This window comes from Nomascus leucogenys, chromosome X (assembly GCF_006542625.1).
Source record: "Nomascus leucogenys isolate Asia chromosome X, Asia_NLE_v1, whole genome shotgun sequence".
Classification (NCBI taxonomy): Eukaryota; Metazoa; Chordata; class Mammalia; order Primates; family Hylobatidae; genus Nomascus; species Nomascus leucogenys.
The window spans coordinates 10060156-10079082 of NC_044406.1; the positions used below are offsets into that span (position 1 = coordinate 10060156).

The following is an 18927-nucleotide window of genomic DNA, read 5'->3' on the forward strand; positions in this document are numbered from 1 at the left end:
TGTGAAGATTCCCCCATCTAAATAATGGGATATTATCTCACCAATGAAGGGTTATCACTTCCACTCTGCACATGGAGGATCTCTTTTGCTTTCATGATTAAAAAAAAGCCACTTTTTGGGCAAAGGATATGAACAGACACTTTTCAAAAGAAGACATTTATGCAGCCAATAGACACATGAAAAAATGCTCATCATCACTGGCCATCAGAGAAATGCAAATCAAAACCACAATGAGATACTATCTCACACCAGTTAGAATGGCGATCATTCAAAAGTCAGGAAACAACAGGTGCTAAAGAGGACGTGGAGAAATAGGAACACTTTTACACTGTTGGTGGGACTGTAAACCAGTTCAACCATTGTGGAAGACAGTGTGGCGATTCCTCAGGGATCTAGAACTAGAAATACTATTTAACCCAGCGATCCCATTACTGGGTATATACCCAAAGGATTATAAATCATGCTACTATAAAGACACATGCACATGTATGTTTATTGCAGCACCATTCACAATAGGAAAGACTTGGAACCAACCCAAATGTCCATCAATGATAGACTGGATTAAGAAAATGTGGCACATATATACCATGGAATACTATGCAGCTATAACAAAGGACAAGTTCATGTCCTTTGTAGGGACATGGATGAAGCTGGAAACCATAATTCTGAGCAAACTGTCTCTAGGACAGAAAACCAAACAACACATGTTTTCACTCATAGATGGGAATTGAACAATGAGAATACTTGGACACAGGGTGGGGGAACATCACACACCGGGGCCTGTCGTGGGGTGGCGGATGGGGGATGGGGGAGGGATAGCATTAGGAGAAATACCTAACGTACATGGCGAATTAATGGGTGCAGCAAACCAACGTGGCACATGCATACATATGTAACAAACCTGTACATTGTGTACATGTACCCTGGAACTTAAAGTATAATAATAATAATTTTAAAAAGCCACTTTTATTCAAGGGGACTTTCTTTAGAGAAACGTTTGGACAATCATGGGCCCAGTGAGGAAAAGAAAACGATTTTAACGACAGATTATGAAACATCTCTACTTGCCTTCTGAGCTAAGAAGTAAAGAGAAGATAACAAATCAGCCTCATAGTGTCATCTACATGGTGATACTATAGTATTACTGTAGTATAATGTTACAAATGATAACTTTATTATTTAAGTTAAATTTTAAAAATTATAGTCCCATTATTTCAGAGTAGATATTTTCTAACTTTATCAATGTGTGTACAATAAATGTTAATTATTAAAAGGTGCCAGAAATAACATCTTGATTAACTAACTCTATCAATAAACCGATTTCCCATAGTCCTTCTTACCTTCAGATATGGAAAATTCCCTAAGGGTCACTTATCTGGGGGCAGAGCTCTTTAGCCTACCAAATCTATACTCCAGAAAATTTCTAGTGGTTCCAGCTGCCAAAAAGTTATCTCTGAATGAATTATTATGATTCTTTATAGCTTGTGGGTTTAGCCATATTTTCAGAGGGAAATTTCAAATTCCGAAGGAGATGACTTCATCTGGGCAAATATTTTACTGTAAAAGGTACGAGACTCAGCACTTGTTAAACTCTCATTCAAAACTGCGTCAGGAGACAAAATCTCCCCCAAGGAAGGGCAGAGGAGAAGATGTTGACAGGTCCATAATGAGCTGTAACCATGTATGTGCATCCCTAGAGAAATCATTTTCTGGGCTCATATTTTCCATTTTAATGTCACAACAGAACAGAATGCGCCTCCAAATTATACCACCAGCCATTGCAACTAGTGTTAACTACTGCTATGACTCATTAAAGGCCAGAAAATCCCCTTGAAAGTGAAATCATACGTCCTATAGGGTAGGTGAGGTATCTGTAAGGATGATAGCTACCAAAACTAAACAAACAAACAAACAAAAAACGAATCTGAACAAACTCTAGTGTTCACAATTGATGTCATTACATTGATTTTTTCATTTGCAGTTTCTTTTCCAAACTTGGTGCTTTTCATTGCTCTTTCACACTGTGAGGGGAATTAAGTCCCTGGAAATAATATACCTTTATATTGGGATGCTGCCAAGACTGTAGGCACATAAATCTATGAGACACGTGTTGGCCACTAATTCTACAAATCTGGCTGGTTCAGCCAGGGTCCCTCCCCTTTCTTCCTGTCCTACATCAATGCAAGTGCCTCCCAACGAAGCATGACCAAAGAGGATGATGAATAATATTTCATTAGAAGGAGACCGTGCCTCAAACTGTTTTTTAAAGGAAAAAGATAATAAATAAGTACTAGAAAGTCCAAACTTACAGCTACATCTGTAGCCAAAACTATTTTAAAAACTGAAAGTAAATCTAGTCACTTGGCAAATACTGCTTCTAAATGCTTTAAATTATAATACAAGCATTCGAGAAAAAAGTTAAATTATTCTAACTATATCTTTATTTTCAGACACTAATATAATGTTAGCTCTCTTTAAAATAGTGAGAATATATTATATTTTACATTTCTCTAATACTTCCATTTGTGGAAGTGAATATAGGAAAGAATAAATAAAATGTAGGTTTTGTGTTTCTCTCTTCAAATGGCTTTTCTGAGTAATACATAAAAAGCCAATCATGAAGCATTTTAAAAAGTGTCTTTGTGACTTCAAGTAGGGCCCATGGACTACACCATCTGGAACTACTGGAAAATGTACACTCTTAGGTTCCCCAAGGGACCTAAGTGAAGCAGTCTGCTTTTTAACCAAGTCCCCAGGGAATTGTGTGCAAGGACAAGTGTGAACAGCGATTAATAGCTCAATAAAAATTACGAGTGTTAAAACTTAATAATTGAAAATACAACCCACTTAAAAATGGGCAACAGATTTGAACAGATATTTTCCCAAAGAAGATGTACAAATGGCCAGTAAACACATAAAAAGATGCTCTACATCACTAGTTATCAGGGACCTGCAAATTAAAATCACAATGAAATATCACTTCATACCTACTAGGATGTCTATAAACAAAAACATAATAAGAAGTATTGGTGAAAGTGTGGAGAAATTGGAACCTTCAAACATACACTGCTGGTGGGGATGTAAAATGGTGCAGCAGCTTTGGAAAACAGTCTGACAGTTCCTCAAAGGGAATATAACCTAACAATTCCACTTTTACACATATACTTAAGAAAAATAAAAACATACATCCATACAAAAATGTGTACATGAATGTTCACTGCAGCATTATTCCCTATAGCCGAAAGGTAGAAACAACTCAAATGTCCATCAATGAATAAATGGATAAACAAAGTGTCATCTATCCATACCCTGGAAGATTATTCCGCCACACAAAGAAATGAAGTACCGGTACTTGCTACAACATGAATAAACCTTGCATTAAGCTACATGAAAGAAGCCAGTCACGAAAGACTAAACATAGTACAATTTAATTTGTGTGAAATGTCCGGAATAGGCAAATCTATAGAGACAGAAAGTAGATGAGTGGTTGCTTACGGCCAGCTAGATGGACGGGGGAAGGGGGAAATGAGAGTTATTGGGTATGAGGTTCCTTTGGGGGGTCATCAAAATGTTCTAAAATTGATTGTGGTGATGGTTGCACATATCTGTGACTATACTGAATTGTTTTTTAAAAAAAATGAACCCCACTCTCCCAAACTTTCATGTATGGCATACTGTCTAGCCGGAGATATGATAACTTACACCTTAGAACAACAATAACAAAAACTTCCAAATAACAAATGCTTTGTACTAAATGACACATTACTTATTGAGCACTTCGTATGTGCAGGGTCCTATGTTGGTCCTACACAGGGGTTTTCTCTTGTAATTCTCCCCACAGCCCTGCAAGGTAATTATTATTATTAGCACCTTTTTACAAATGAGGACACTGGAGCACTAGAAACACACCCAAGGTCAACTGGCTGATGACCAGTGGCAAAGCTCAGATTTGACCCAGGGAGTCTGAGAGCAGAAGCTGCACACAATCTCGCTGTCTTCGGAGTCCCCCTACAAGATACTTTTGCTAACTGTGAACCAGTCAACACAGAGGTGACAGAAGAACCTCCTATAGAGCAATGAGAGGTGTAAATTACCCTTCCATTGCTATTTACTAGGGCTGGCCAATGTTTAATGATTTCCCCTTGTATCAGTAGACAGAGTCTGATAATCAGCTTCAATTTCATTTCTTTGAATTTTTCAAAATGTAAAATATTGTGAGAAAAACAGCCAGCCCTTTTTTATTGGAAAAACATTAGTCAAACAAATCTGCCTATTTTCAGAAATTCCTTGAATGAGTAAAGGACTAGTCAAATTCCACAAGGGATATGTTTCCATGGGTCACATATAAGGAAAAAAAGCAAATCTTTCATGTGTGGTCATAGGATTCTGATATCTGTAACAAAAACTCCTGGCAAATTGATCATTCTAACTTGATTATTTAAAGTCATAGTTTGTAGTTAATAATGTACTGTATACTTGAAAATTGCTAAGAGAATAATCTTAAATATAACTGTGAGGTAATAGACATGATAATTAGTTTGACTGTAATAATCATTTCAGAGTGTATACATGTGTCAAAACATCACATTGTATACAATATATACACATATGCAATATTTATTTGTGAATTATACCCCAATAGAGCTAGAAAAGGTTTAAATTTTAAAAAAGGAAAAAATTACATTGAAACAAAAAATAAATCATAGCTAGCACATATGTGACACTATGCACCAAAGTGCACTATGCACCTTTTAAGTGCTTTATATTTACTCACTAAATATTCACAATAGCTCAAAGGTACCTTAAATAGTCCCATTTTTAAAATAATAAAACTGAGGAATTTAAGGTTTTCACAGCCAGTTAATGGCAGAGCTGTGAAGTGAAACCAGATAGTTCACACTCTCAACTGCTACACCTTACTAACTGCTCTCCAGGATGGGTGGTGGAAGAACAAGCTATAGCCTCTGCAACCAGAAATTACTGGGCAAACATTAATGCAGCACATTGAAATCAAGTACATCCCACAGTTGTAGTAATTTCTGCAGGCTCAGAAAAGAGTTTTGACAGGAAGTGATGCTTGTTGTCACTTAGAAGAACTGGACCAGATTGTTTAAACACACGAAATAAGCCATAAGGGCTATTCGATATTAGACACTAGATTATTTTATCAGGAAAAATATGGCCTACACAGCCAAGAAGTCATCTCTCTGTTACGATCAAATCCTATTGCTCATGTCAGCATGGAATGAAATTATTTTTAAAAAGGGAACAGCATAGCCAACTAGTCTATTTATATTCCTTGCTATAATTTCAAACAACTTCATGGTTCATTAGATATTTTGGTTTACTTAGCCAATAAGTGTTTTTTAATGGAGAATTATTACAAAGCTAGGCAAATAAAGAACTCCACAACAATAAATCATGATCGACCAGGCTTTATCCCAGGAATTCAAGGAGGTTCAACTTTAGGAAAACTATTAACGGAATTCTTTATGTATTTATATTAAAGATCAAGGAAAAAAAACATGATCATCTCAAGTAATGCTAAGATACATTTTACAAAATTTCACAGGCTTTCCAGGTTGAAAGAAAAATATAACTATCAATAAGTCAAGATGGAAAGAAACTGATTTATCTTGCTTAAGTTAAAAAGTGGTCTCATTCAACTCAGGAGCAAGGCAAAGATGCCTAAAATTGATATTGTACCAGAAGTCTTCAGCAATATATAAGAAAATATTTTTAAAGCCTTAAATATGGAAAAGAACTATGCCAAAGTGTTATTATTAACAAACAAATGACTTTCTGTCTACAAATCCAACTTGTCAATTTAAAGTTTACTGGAACTAATATGAAAGCAATAACGTCACTGGATACAAGACCAACTTACAAGTTAATCGATTTCCTATAAGTCATAAATAACCAAATTGAGAACATATAGGAAAAATATATTTCGCCCAGATAAGCAAACACAACCAAGAAACAAACAAAAAGTAAATCTGTCAACTACTAAGAAATGTGCCAGATCTATATAAGAAAGTTACAGAAGTGAAAAACTGTTAGTTGTGAGGATTACTGTGATCAGTAATTATCATCAAATGAAAACTAATGTCAGCCACTAAAAGTCTATGGGGGAGAGATGCTGAATTATTCTGTTTGATTACTCAGATCTAATTTGCCAAGTATGTGATATTTTACTGATGTGGCCAGCTTCAGAGCCCAAAGCACACCTAATCCCTTGGGTATTTATCCTCATGCCCTCAAATGTTTACCAACCCCTTCGAGAGTAGAAGGCCCCAGTGATATCTTCCTGAACAGCATTCTGTGATACCCCACACAGTACCTTGAACAGGAGGGTCTGCTCACAGGCAGTCACGTGTTGGAGTATTATGAATTGCCATACTGTTTCAAAGAATATAAAAAACCTCATTTATTGAGCAAAAGCCCACCTGAGTCTCTTATCTATTCAGATAATTTTGCTGTCAAAACTGTTTGGCAGTGCTGATCATTTGAGTCTGTGCAGCTCTAAAGTGTTATGACTATAATAACTACAGATGTGTAACAGCATAAAACTCAACAAACATTTTATTTTTTAACTTTTAAGTTAAGGTTACATGTGCAAGTTTATTATATAGGGAAATTAGTGTCATGGAGGCTTGTTGTACAAGCCCCACCCTCCACCCTCCACCCTCCACCCTCAGAAAGGCCTCAGTGCCTGTTGTTCCCCTCTATGTGTCCATGTGTTCTCATCATTTAGCTTCCACTTGTAAGTGAAAAAATACGGTATTTGGTTTTCTGCTTTTGCATTCGTTTGCTAAGGATAATGGCCTCCAGCTCCATCCACGTTCCTGCAAAGGACATGATCTCCTTCTCTTTTATGGCCACATAGTATTCCATGGTGTATATGTACCACATTTTCTTTATCCAGTCTATCACTTATGGTCATTTAGGTTGACTCCACATCTTTGCTTTTGTGAATAGTGCTGCAGTGAACATATGTGTGTGTGTGTCTTTATAACAAAACGATTTGTATTCCTTTGGGTATATACCCAGTACTGGGATTGCTACATCAAATGGTAGTTCTGTTTTTATGTCTTTGAGGAAGTGCCATGTTTTCTGCAGTGGCTGAACTAATGTACATTCTCACCAGCAGTGTGTGTTTCTTTTTCTCCACAACCTCGACAGTGCTTGTTATTTTTTGACTTTTTAGTAATAGCCATTCTGACTGGTGTGAGATAGTATCTAGTTGTGGTTTTGATTTGCATTTCTCTAAAGATCAGTGATGTTGAGCTTTTTCTTCATATGCTTGTTGGCCACATGTATGTGTTCTTTTGAAAGGTTTCTGTTCATGTCCTTTGCTCACTTTTTAATGGTGTTTTGTTTTTTCTTGGAAATTTAAGTTCCTTATAGATGTTGGATATTAGACCTTTGTCCAACGCATAGTTTGCAAATATTTTCTCCCATTGTATTAGTCCATTCTCACATTTCTATAAAGAAATACCTGAGACTGGGTAATTTATAAAGAAAACAGGCTTAGTTGGCTTACATTTCCACAGGCTGTACAGGAAGCATGGCTGAGGAGGCCTCAGGGAACCTATAATCATGGCAGAAGGCGAAGGGTGAAGCCTTCTGCCTGTATTGTCAGAGCCTGTATGTCCAGAGCAAGAGGAAGTGGGAATAAGGTACTACACACTTTTATACATCCACATTGTGTGAGAACTCACTATTATGATGACAGCTCCAAGGGAGGTCGTGGTAAACCATGAGAAACCGTCCCCATGATCCAATCACCTCCCACCAGGCAGCACCTCCAACATTGGGGATTAAAATTCAACATGAGATTTGGGCAGAGTCACAGATCCAAACCATGTCACTCATTCTGTAGGTTGTCTGTTTACTCTGTTGATAGTTTCTTTTGCTGTGCAGAAGCTCATTAGTTTAATTTGTCAATTTTTGCTTTTGCTGTGATTGCTTTTGGTGTCTTTGTCATGAAATATTTACCCATTCCTATGTCCAGAATGGCATTGCCTAGGTTGTCTTCCAGGACTTTTATAGTTTTAAGTTTTACATTTGTGTCTTTCATTCATCTTGAGTTGATTTTTGTATATGGTGATAGGAAGGGATACAGTTTCAATCTTCTGCATATGGCTAGCCAGTTATCCCAGCACCATTTATTGAATAGGGAGTCCTTTCCCCATTGCTTGTTTTTGTCAGGTTTGTCAAAGATCAGATGATTGTAGGCGTGCAGTCTTATTTCTGGGCTCTCTATTCTGTCCCATTGGTCTATGTGTCTCTTTTTGTACCAGTACCATGCTGTTTTGGTTACTGTAGCCCCACAGTATAGTTTGAAATTGGGTAATGTGATGCCTCCAGTTTTGTTCTTTTTGCTTAGGATTTTCTTGGCTATTCAGGCTTTTTTTTCTGCTCCATATGAATGTTAAAACAGTTTTTTTCTGGTCTGTGAAGAATGTCATTGGTAGTTTGATAGGAATAGCACTGACTCTATAAATTGCTTGGATAATATGGCCATTTTCATGATATTGATTCTTCTTATCCATGAGCATAGAATGTTTTTACATTTGTTTGTATCATCTCTGATTTCTTGGATCACTGGTTTATAGTTCTCCTTGCAGAGATCTTTCACCTCCCTAGTTAGTTGTATTTCTAGGTATTTTATTCTTTTTGTGGCAATTGTGAATGGGAGTTCATTACTGATTTGGCTCTTGACTTGACTGTTGTTGGTGTATAGGAATGCTAGTGATATTTGTATGTTGATTTTGTATTCTGAGACTTTGCTGACATTGTTTATCATATTAAGGAGCTTTGAGGCTGGGACTATGGGGTTTTCTAGATATAGGATCATGCTGTCTACAAACAGGGATAGTTGGACCTCCTCTCTCTCTATTTGGATCCCCTTTATTCCTTTCTCTTGCCTGATTGCTCTGGCCAGGACTTGCAATACTATGTTGAATAGGAGTGGTGAGAGAGGGCGTCCTTGTCTTGTGCTGGTTTTCAAGAGGAATGCTTTCAACTTTTGCCCATTTAGTATGAAGTTGGCTGTGTGTCTGTCATAGATGGCTGTTATTATTTTGAGGTATCTATATAATTTTTAAAGCAATGTGTTTGGTAATACATATGAAGAATACATTGCATGCCAAGGAAGGAAAAGATTCTTTTTAGATAAGAATTTGGGAGATCATCACAGGCATAGAGAGCAATCTGAAAGAAGACCCTAGGTCAAGATTGGTTAAAGAGTTCCAAGAACTACAGCCAGCAAGAAAGACTAGCAAGACTGGTATAGAAGGATGGAAGATGATAATGCAGTTAGTTATAAGGGTAACTGGTATAGTTCTGAGCCATTGGTTCCCAATAATTTAAAACAGGAAAAGAATCTGAGATGTTTTCTCTCTTCACGAAAAGATTGAGCTATGCTGCTCCCATTGGGTCATCCCTGGGAAGAAGTTTGCTAAGAATAACCACTGCAGGTCACATATGCTGTTCAGGGGCTGGAAAAGTGAGCCTTTCAGCAGAAATGGATTTCCTGAAAGGAATTAACTCCTTAATGTGCTGCGAGATGGAGAACACTGTAAAAATCTATGGCCCATAGGATTCTTCACCTTCACATAAAGAAAGCAAAGGGAGAAGACTTAACCTTACGATAGAATAAATTCTTAGAGTATGATGGTTTCAGTGGCATGATCTTTTCTATATATTTAACCCCTCTGCCTTCTCCCTGAACACAGTGATATGTGTTCATTTTAATAAGAATTAAAATTTTCTGCTGATAAAAGGAGAAATATGCTTTTTACAGATGTGTTTGCCATTTATGGAACTGCCCTTGAGATGTTTAGAATTTGAGGCAGACACATCCATTACTCAGGTCCCAAGCTCCTGGCTTCCATCTCTGTCATTAGACATTCTTAAAGGAATCTGAGAAGGTTTCATTTCAGGGGTGATCCAACATTTTGAAAAGTAATACAGGTTTATCTTATGGACTTAGGCAACTTTTTTAAGCTCTCTGGACCACCACTTTCTGGTCTACAAATGTAGATAATCACCCTCCATGATTGCTGTCAGTTTAGGAGGGTGTGGCAGCTTTGCAAAATGGTTTTCCAATTCCTCCAAAGCTTAGAAACATAATATTACTGCATGATCCAGCAATTCCATTCCTAGGTATATACCCAAGATAACTGAAAACATCTGCCTACCCAAAAACTTATACATAAATGTTCATAGCAGCATTATTCACACTATCCAAAAGGTAGAAACAACCCAACTATCCATCATCTGAAAAATGAATAAACAAAATGTGATCTATCCATACAGTAAATTATTCAGCAACAAAAGGAAATTAAGTACTGATACATGCTACAAAATGAATGAATCTTAAAAACACCATTTTAAATGAAAGAAGTCAGTCAAAAAAGACCATATATTGTATGACTGCACTTCTATAAAATGTCCAGAACAGACCAATCCATAGAGACAAAAAGCAGATTTTTGGTTTCTTAGGGCTGAGGAGAACGGAATGAGGGGTGGCTGCTAAAGGACGCAGGATTTCTTTTTGAGATGATGAAAATATAGATAATGATGATAGTTGCACAACCTCGTGAATATATTCAAATCCCCTGAGTTGCATGCTTTAAAAGGGTGAATTTTATGCTATGTGGATTATATCTCCAAAAACGGTGTTGTTAAAAAGTAATCCTGTATTCTATTGTTTGTCTGTAATTCCATTGTCAGTATCTGTATGTGGGATAACAAGATACATTTGTCTGCTGCGCTGGATTTTTTTTTTTTGAGACAAGTCTTGCTCTGTCACCCGGGCTGGAGTGCAGTAGTGCAGTCTTGGCTCACTGCAACCTTTGCCTTCTGGGTTCAAGTGGTTCTCCTGCCTCAGCTTCCTGAGTAGCTGGGACTACAGGCGCATGCCACCACACCCAGCTAATTTTTGTATTTTTAGTGGAGACAGGGTTTCACCATCTTGGCCAGGCTGGTCTCTAACTCCTGACCTCAAGTAATCCTCCCGCCTCAGCCTCCCAAAGTGCTAGGATTACAGGCACGAGCCACCACACCAGCCTGCGCTGGAATTTATACTGGCTTGTTCTACTACACTTTTAAATAATGAAGAACTTTTATAAATCAAATATAACCTTTTTTTGCAGTTTCTCATACATGGATATCAAGCAGAGGACTGCATGGAAAGAGACATACTATGCTTATGGAAGTTTGTAAGTAGATTAAACTATAAAAAGCCTGAGAAAATATACTTACTTGGAGAGCTTGCCTCTGAGAAGGATTTCGGCAAGCTCTTCTTGTTTTCTATAAAAACAGGGTACTTTTCTGAGTGAAGGAAAAAAGGTGTTTAGTTACTATCTGCTGAAATGCTGAGTCCAAACAAAATTATCTAATAGGGAGCCTGATAGGCTGGTTTGGAGGGGAAAGGCTGATACAGGAGAGTGACAAAATCCAGACCAGCCCACTCATGTGGTGATGTCTCATTATGAGCCTTGCAGAAGAAAATTTACCTCATTGCAAAAACTTCTACCCACACTTCCCCAGTCCCCCTTCATCTGTGTGAACTGTTACTTTATCGCTAGCTTATGAGAACCCTGAAGCTCAGAGATGAGACAAACTCACTCATGCTCCCACTGGAATCTACAAGGTAATTATACAGCCTTTGATGAGAAAGAAACAGTTAAGACTAATGAGGCATGCCTTTAAGTACCAGCCCTATAGATGAAGACACAGAGAACTTGAGACAGAAGTGATTATGAGAAGGGCAGGGTGAAGAGAGGGAGAAAAAGGGAAAACACAACTTACACTGGCTCTCTGTGTTCTGAGATTTCTTATGGTCCTGAATCAGAATCTGGTATCTTAAAAATACACAGCAATGGCGTGTATATGGAGATTTTTAAAAATCTACTCAGATTTGAGAAAGATTTAGATCATAACTCTACAAAGGTAGAGTGTCCCAGAGGTTAATTACTATAATTCTTTGTATCTCCCTTTTTTAATCTAAATTATTTCTCACCAATCTTGATTTCCAAAGCTCTGTTTTATCATCTCCAATAATACATATGCAGTTGTCAAATCATGCCTTGAAATTTGGTTTCAAAAATATAACCATGTATTTCCAGTATCAAACACAATGCCTGGCATAATACTTTTAAAAATTGTTGAATTATTAAGCAAAAAAAAAATGAATGAATACAAATAACTTAAAGAAAATGGAATCAGCTGAATGCAGTAGCTCACGCCTGTAATCCCAGAACTTTGGAAGGCCAAGGTGGCTGAATCACTTGAGGTTAGTAGTCAAGACCAGCCTGGCCAACATGGTGAAACCCCGTTTCTACTAAAAACACAAAAATTAGCTAGGCGTGGTGGTGCGCGCCTGTAGTCCCAGCCAGTTGGAAGACTGAGGCATGAGAATCGCTTGAACCCAACAGGTGGAGGCTGCAGTGAGCTGAGATCGCACCAATGCACTCCAGCCTGGGTGACAGAGACTCCATCTCAAAAAAAAAGAAAAAGAAACAAAGAAAAGAAAAGAAAAGTTAAGTTGAATCATTTAATTTAAAAGATTCAGGGGCCAGGCTCGGTGGCTCACGCCTGTAATCCTAGCCAAGATGGTGAAACCCCGTCTCTACTAAAAATGCAAAAATTAGCCGGGCGTGGTGGCAGGCGCCTGTAGTCCCAGCTACTCGGGAGGCTGAGGCAGGAGAATCACTTGAACCCAGAAGGCAGAGGTTGCAGTGAGCCGAGGTCGCACCACTGCACTCCAGCCTGGGTGACAGAGCAAGACTCGTCTCAAAAAAAATAAAAATAAAATAAATAAATAAATAAACTCCAGGGTAGCAGTCAAATATATATTGTTATCTCACATACAGATACTGACAATAGAATTACAGACAAACAATAGAATACAGGATTACTTTTTAACAACAGCCTTAAATTTAAAATGTTTAAAACTTTTATTAATTTTTAATTATTTAATTAAATTATATAATTAATTATATAATTATTAATTTAAAGCCTCTATTATTAATCAATAATTATTAATATTCCAAAAAGTAGAAACAGCCCAAATGTACATCAAGGAATGAATGGATAAACAAAAAGTGCTCAATCCATACAATGAAATGCTAGCCATAAAAAGAAATGAAGAACTGATACATACTACAACATGGGTGCTAAATTAAGGCACATAGAAAAGATCACATATTTTATGATACCGTTTATACAAATTGACCATAATGGGCAAATCCATAGAGGCAGAAACTATATTGGCAGTTGCCAGGGGCCAGGGTGGAGGAAAATGAAGATTAATGTGATTTAAATGGGCATGATGGGTCTTCTTGGGATGATGAAAATGACTGATTAGCAAATTTACTACATATATCATTGAAATGTATACTTGAAAGAATAAATTAAATGATATGCAAAGTATACCTCAATAAAGTTTCTAAAAATTCATAGAAAAAGACTGACAACAGGTTTCTTGGGGGTAGAGAAATAGTATGATGCATTTCCTGTTCTTTTTTTACACTTCACAATGATTTGCAACTTTTCTACCTCAACAAATTCTTACACTAGGTTTCCCAACAGTAGTCCTGAGATGAAGAACTGTTTGAAAGTGATTTGTGAGAAGTAGTCCCAGGAAAAAATAGGAGCATGAGAAAGGGAGACTAAGTAGGTAAGAATGGCAAGCAAACATGTGACATCAGACAAAGAGCCTGAGAGGGTTAACTATGGCTCCATCCTGCAGAGGAGGAAGATGGGGGAAGGGGAAGTTGATGACATAGTGTGGGTCCCACTCAAAGTCATCTGCTCAGGAAGCTGGAGTATTTATAATACCACCCATACAAACATACAACACACAACACCAATCAGCCATTGGCTGACACCCCTACCTCCACCCCTGCCTGGAATAGTAAATTCACAGAAACTTGTTGTGGTTCTTTGTGTGCCACAGCCTAAGTTTGATCCTTCAAAAAAGAGATACAAGTACTTGGCTATTGGGAGTGAAAGTACCCAGGAACTGATGTGCACAATAAATGGTACAAGGAGGCATGAGAATACAGATGAAGCTCTGGCAGCATCTTTGACAAGCATGTTTTTATTATATAAGCAGGAGAAGACAAAATAGGAAAAAAGTATATTCCTGGTATATAATATATACAAAAATATGGCATTATATCATTATATAGTATTATAGTATTAGTGGTTATATCTAGTAATATATTTAGTATATACCAGTGATATAATCCACATGTACATAATAATAAAGGTTGGACACTACTTCTGAGACAGTATATAAAATTTGTAGAAAAGCCCAAAAGAGAAGATGTGCTTGCCCTTTTCTTCGAAGAAATGAGAATTAAAATCCAAAATGTCACAGAAGACAAGGAGTTGTTTGTTAGCTCAGAGGGAACTGTTGGTGGTAGGGGCTGCATTTGGGAAAGGCAAGGTTTGAAGAGCCTCTGGTGAATTTCTGGCCAGAAGATGACACTCACTACCTGGCAGCACTCTATTAGAGCATACTTGCGCCTTTACTTCTAGACAGACCCCAGAAGTAATGTCTCTGAGTACAAAATTTGGGCATGCAAAATAACTTTAGTGTCTAGAATCAAAGAAAGGATATTGAATGTAACTCATCAGTTAGTTGTTTCCTAAACAGTTTATTTCTTTGAAATTTGCAACAAATGACCAGTCAGTTGAAAAGATCTGTCAACTCTGTACGTACTTTGAACTATTCTAGAAATACAAAAATCCTGAAGAATAAAACTTCAGTGTTTATTTGTCCTCTAATCCTCTAAAGTCAATTGCTCCTGCAGAACCTCCTATTCTCGTGATTATTCCAGAAGTAGAAATATGACCTTTGGCTCTCATAGAGTGGCCTGCAGAATTATCTGAAACTAGCAGGGGAAAAAGCGGTGAAAAGAAGCCTATCCAAGTAGACTACATGCCATATGATTCCAGTTATATAACATTCTGGAAAAGACCAAACCATAGTGACAGTAAAAGATCACTGGTTACCAGACTTTAGGGAGGATGAGTAGATGGAGTATAGAGGGTTTTTAGGGTAATGAAACTATTCTGTATGATACTATAATGGTGGACACATGTGTTATACATTTTTCCAAATTCACAGAACGTACAACACCAAGAGTGAACCCTAACGTTAACTATAGACTTTGGGTGATAAAGATATGTCAATGTAGGTTTACCAGTTGTAACAAAGGTATCACTTTGGTGCAAACCTCTTGATAATGGGAGAAGCTGTTGCAGTCGGTGGACAGGGGATGTATGGGAACTCGGCACCTTCATCTCAATTTTTGCTGTGAACTGAAAACTGCTCTAAAAAATAAAGTCTATTTAAAGGAAAAAAAGCAGTGAGCAGAAAAACATGGTCCTCTCAGTAGGTATTAATTCACTGCACACAATGACCTAGAGCCTTGGCCAGGGTCAGCTAGGTAACTGGCAGGGCCCAGCACAAAATAAAAATGCAGAGCCACTTGGTCAAAAAATTTAAAATTCTAAAATGGTGGAAACAGCATTAAATCAAGCATGGGGCCTCTCTAAACAATGGGCGTTCATCACATGCTGATGAAGTTGGCTCTGGCCTTGACATACGGTTCCCTGCTTAAAACCCTTCAAAGCCCCCTGTAAACAGTGAGGAAGTTGGAAGTCCTTAATTAATTTGACATGCCCTTCACTATATCCTAGGCCCATTCCCCCTTCAGCTTTATTTCTCTCAGCCCCACCCTACTGTCTATGCTCTAGTCACCCAGAGCTTCCTTTACTTTCTAAAATTTTCCATGCTCCCTTTGCCTCAAGGCCTTTGTATGTATTTCCCTTACCTGGAACACAATTCCTCCAATTTTTCATCACTCTGCTATTGATCCTACAGGTCTCAGTTCAGCAGAGAAGTCACAGCTAAGTAAATCAATGCTTACATTATATAATTAATTATATAATAATTTTTTATATAATTGATATATATAATTATATATAATTATATAAATATTATATAATTTTATAATATAATATAATTAATTATATAATAAATACTATTTTAAATATATTTAACACTATTTTAAAGTGCTATTTAATTTAGAAAAGAAAAATACCTTTCTCATGCAATAAATAACCTTCTAATTCAGGGGTCGTCAACTCCCCCACCACAGACCAGTACTGGTATGTGGCCTGTTAGGAACCAGGCCTCACAGCAGGAGGTGAGCGTTGCGTGAGTGAACATTACCACCTGAGCTCTGCCTTCTATCAGACCAGTGGCATTAGATTCTTGTAGGACCATGGACTCTTGTGAACTGCACATTCAAGGGATTTAAGTTGCATACTCCTTATGAGAATCTAATGCCTGATGATTTGAGGTGGAACAGTTTCATCCTGAAACCACCCCACCACCCACCACCTATGAAAAAATTGTCTTCCACGAAACCAATTCCTGGTGCCAAAAAGGTTGGGGATGCTGTTCTAATTGCTTCATACATAAAGATCTGTATTTCACAGAGCAGTTTTATATAAAATAAGGCATACCTGTAGTTTTCAATATTGATTGTCATGTTGCTAGTTGTTTAAGAAGGTTCTGAACACTTGCTCTTGTTTACAAAATAAAAAAGCCTGAGATGATGCAGTCTTCTTGGTAAACACAACTTTCTGGAGATTTCTTCATTCTCTTAAAAATGAATGATCAGTCGGGTGCAGTGGCTCACGCCTGTAATCCCAACACTTTGGGAGGCCAAGACGGGCAGATCACGAGGTCAGGAGTTTGAGACCAGCCTGGCCAACATGGTAAAACCCCATCTCTACTAAAGGTACAAAAAATTAGCCGGGTATGGTGGCGTACGCCTATAATCCCAGCAACTCGGGAGGCTGAGACAGGAGAATCGCTTGAACCCGGGAGGCAGAGGTTGCAGTGAGCCAAGATCGTGCCATTGCACTCCAGCCTGGGTGACAGGGTGAGACTCTGTCTCAACAACAACAACAACAACAACAACAACAACAACAAAAAAGAAGGATCAAAAAGAAAAGATTCCCTGTTTAATAAATGGTGCTGGGAAAACTGGCTAGCCATATGCAGAAAACTGAAACTGGACCCCTTCCTTACACCTTATACAAAAATCAACTCAAGATGGATCAAATACTTAAACGTAAGACCTAGGACCATAAAAATCCTAGAAGAAAACCTGGGCAATACCATTCAGGACATAGGCATGGGCAAAGACTTCATGTCTAAAACACCAAAAGCAACGGCAACAAAAGCCAAAATTGACAAATGGGATCTAATTAAACTAAAGAGCTTCTGCACAGCAAAAGAAACTACCATCAGAGTGAACAGGCAACCTACAGAATGGGAGAAAATTTTTGCAATCTATCCATCTGACAAAGGGCTAATATCCAGGATCTACAAAAAACTTAAACAATTTTACAAGGGGAAAAAAAACCATCAAAAAGTGGGCAAAGAATATGAACAGACACTTCTCAAAATAAGACATTTATGCAGCCAACAGACATGAAAAAATGCTCATCATCGCTGGTCATTAGAGAAATGCAAATCAAAAACACATTGAGACACCGTCTCACACCAGTTAGAATGGCTATCATTAAAAAGTCAGGAAACAACAGATGCTGGAAAGGATGTGGAGATACAGGAACACTTTTACACTGTTGGTGGGAATGTAAATTAGTTCAACCATTGTGGAAGACGGTGTGACAATTCCTCAAGGATCTAGAACTAGAAATACCATTTCACCCAGCAATCCTATTACAGGGTATGTACCCAAAGGATTATAAATCATTCTACTTTAAAGACACATGCACACATATGTTTATTGTGGCACTATTCACAATAGCAAAGACTTGGAACCAACCCAAATGTCCATCAATAATAGACTGGATAAAGAAAATGTGGCACATATACACCATGGAATACTATGCAGCCATAAAAAAGGATGAGTTCATGTCCTTTGCAGGGACATGGATGAAACTGGAAACCATCATTCTCAGCAAAGTATCGCAAGAACAGAAAACCGAACATCGCATGTTGTCACTCATAAGTGGGAGTTGAACAATGAGAACACATGGACATAGGGAGGGGAACATCACACACCAAGACCTGTCAGTGGGCTGGGGGAGTAGGAGAGGGACAACATTAGGAGAAATACCTAATGTAGGTGACGGGTTGATGGGTGCAGCAAACCACCATGGAACGTGTATACCTATGTAACAAAACTGCACGTTCTGCACATGTACCCCAGAACTTAAAGTATATTAAAAATAAAAAAGAACTTAGACTACTCCTCCATAAAAATTGCTTTTATAATAATTTTTGGTCCAACTTGCCCCAAATTCTCCAAAATTCGCACCCAAGTCCTTAGAGAATAAGATCTGGCCCCCAGGCTTAGAGTTTGAAAGGTGTTCAAATTTGGCCTCTTCTAAATTCTCTGGTCTCATGACTCACACTTATCTTTGATACTCAAAGGTTTCAAAGCACATTGTCTTTGATCATAGCCATTTTCCTGGCTTGTGAGTATCTTGATATCTCTTCTTTCCCTACCTGACCCAAGCATGTAATAAATTATTTTTTGTTAAAACTAATGTGTGGCACTTTTCATAAAACAACTCATGCTATTATTTTGATACGTAGCTAGGGTGATCAACTCTTACCAGTTTTCTTGGGACCTTCTGTTTTTTCTCATTGAAAATTCAATTTCTCAGGACTCCTTCCCCCACTCAGTCCCAGGCAAACTGGGATAGTTGGTCACCCTATACCCTTTGATTTAAAGTATGAGCTTATCTGTGTTTTTCACAGGCTTAATACAGGGCTTTAAGCATAACATTTACTCAGAAATATTTGTGATTAATTTCAATTGCATGCATTTTTGTTGCTGCATTTTTAAGCATCCATTT

The 18927-nt window shown here is 37.7% G+C and overlaps 1 protein-coding gene across 1 annotated transcript in view; it reads right to left on the reverse strand.

The window, feature by feature from the left end:
- Positions 1-18927, reverse strand: part of ARHGAP6 (Rho GTPase activating protein 6) — a 529902-nt gene that overhangs the window by 442218 nt on the left and 68757 nt on the right. The window lies entirely within an intron of this gene.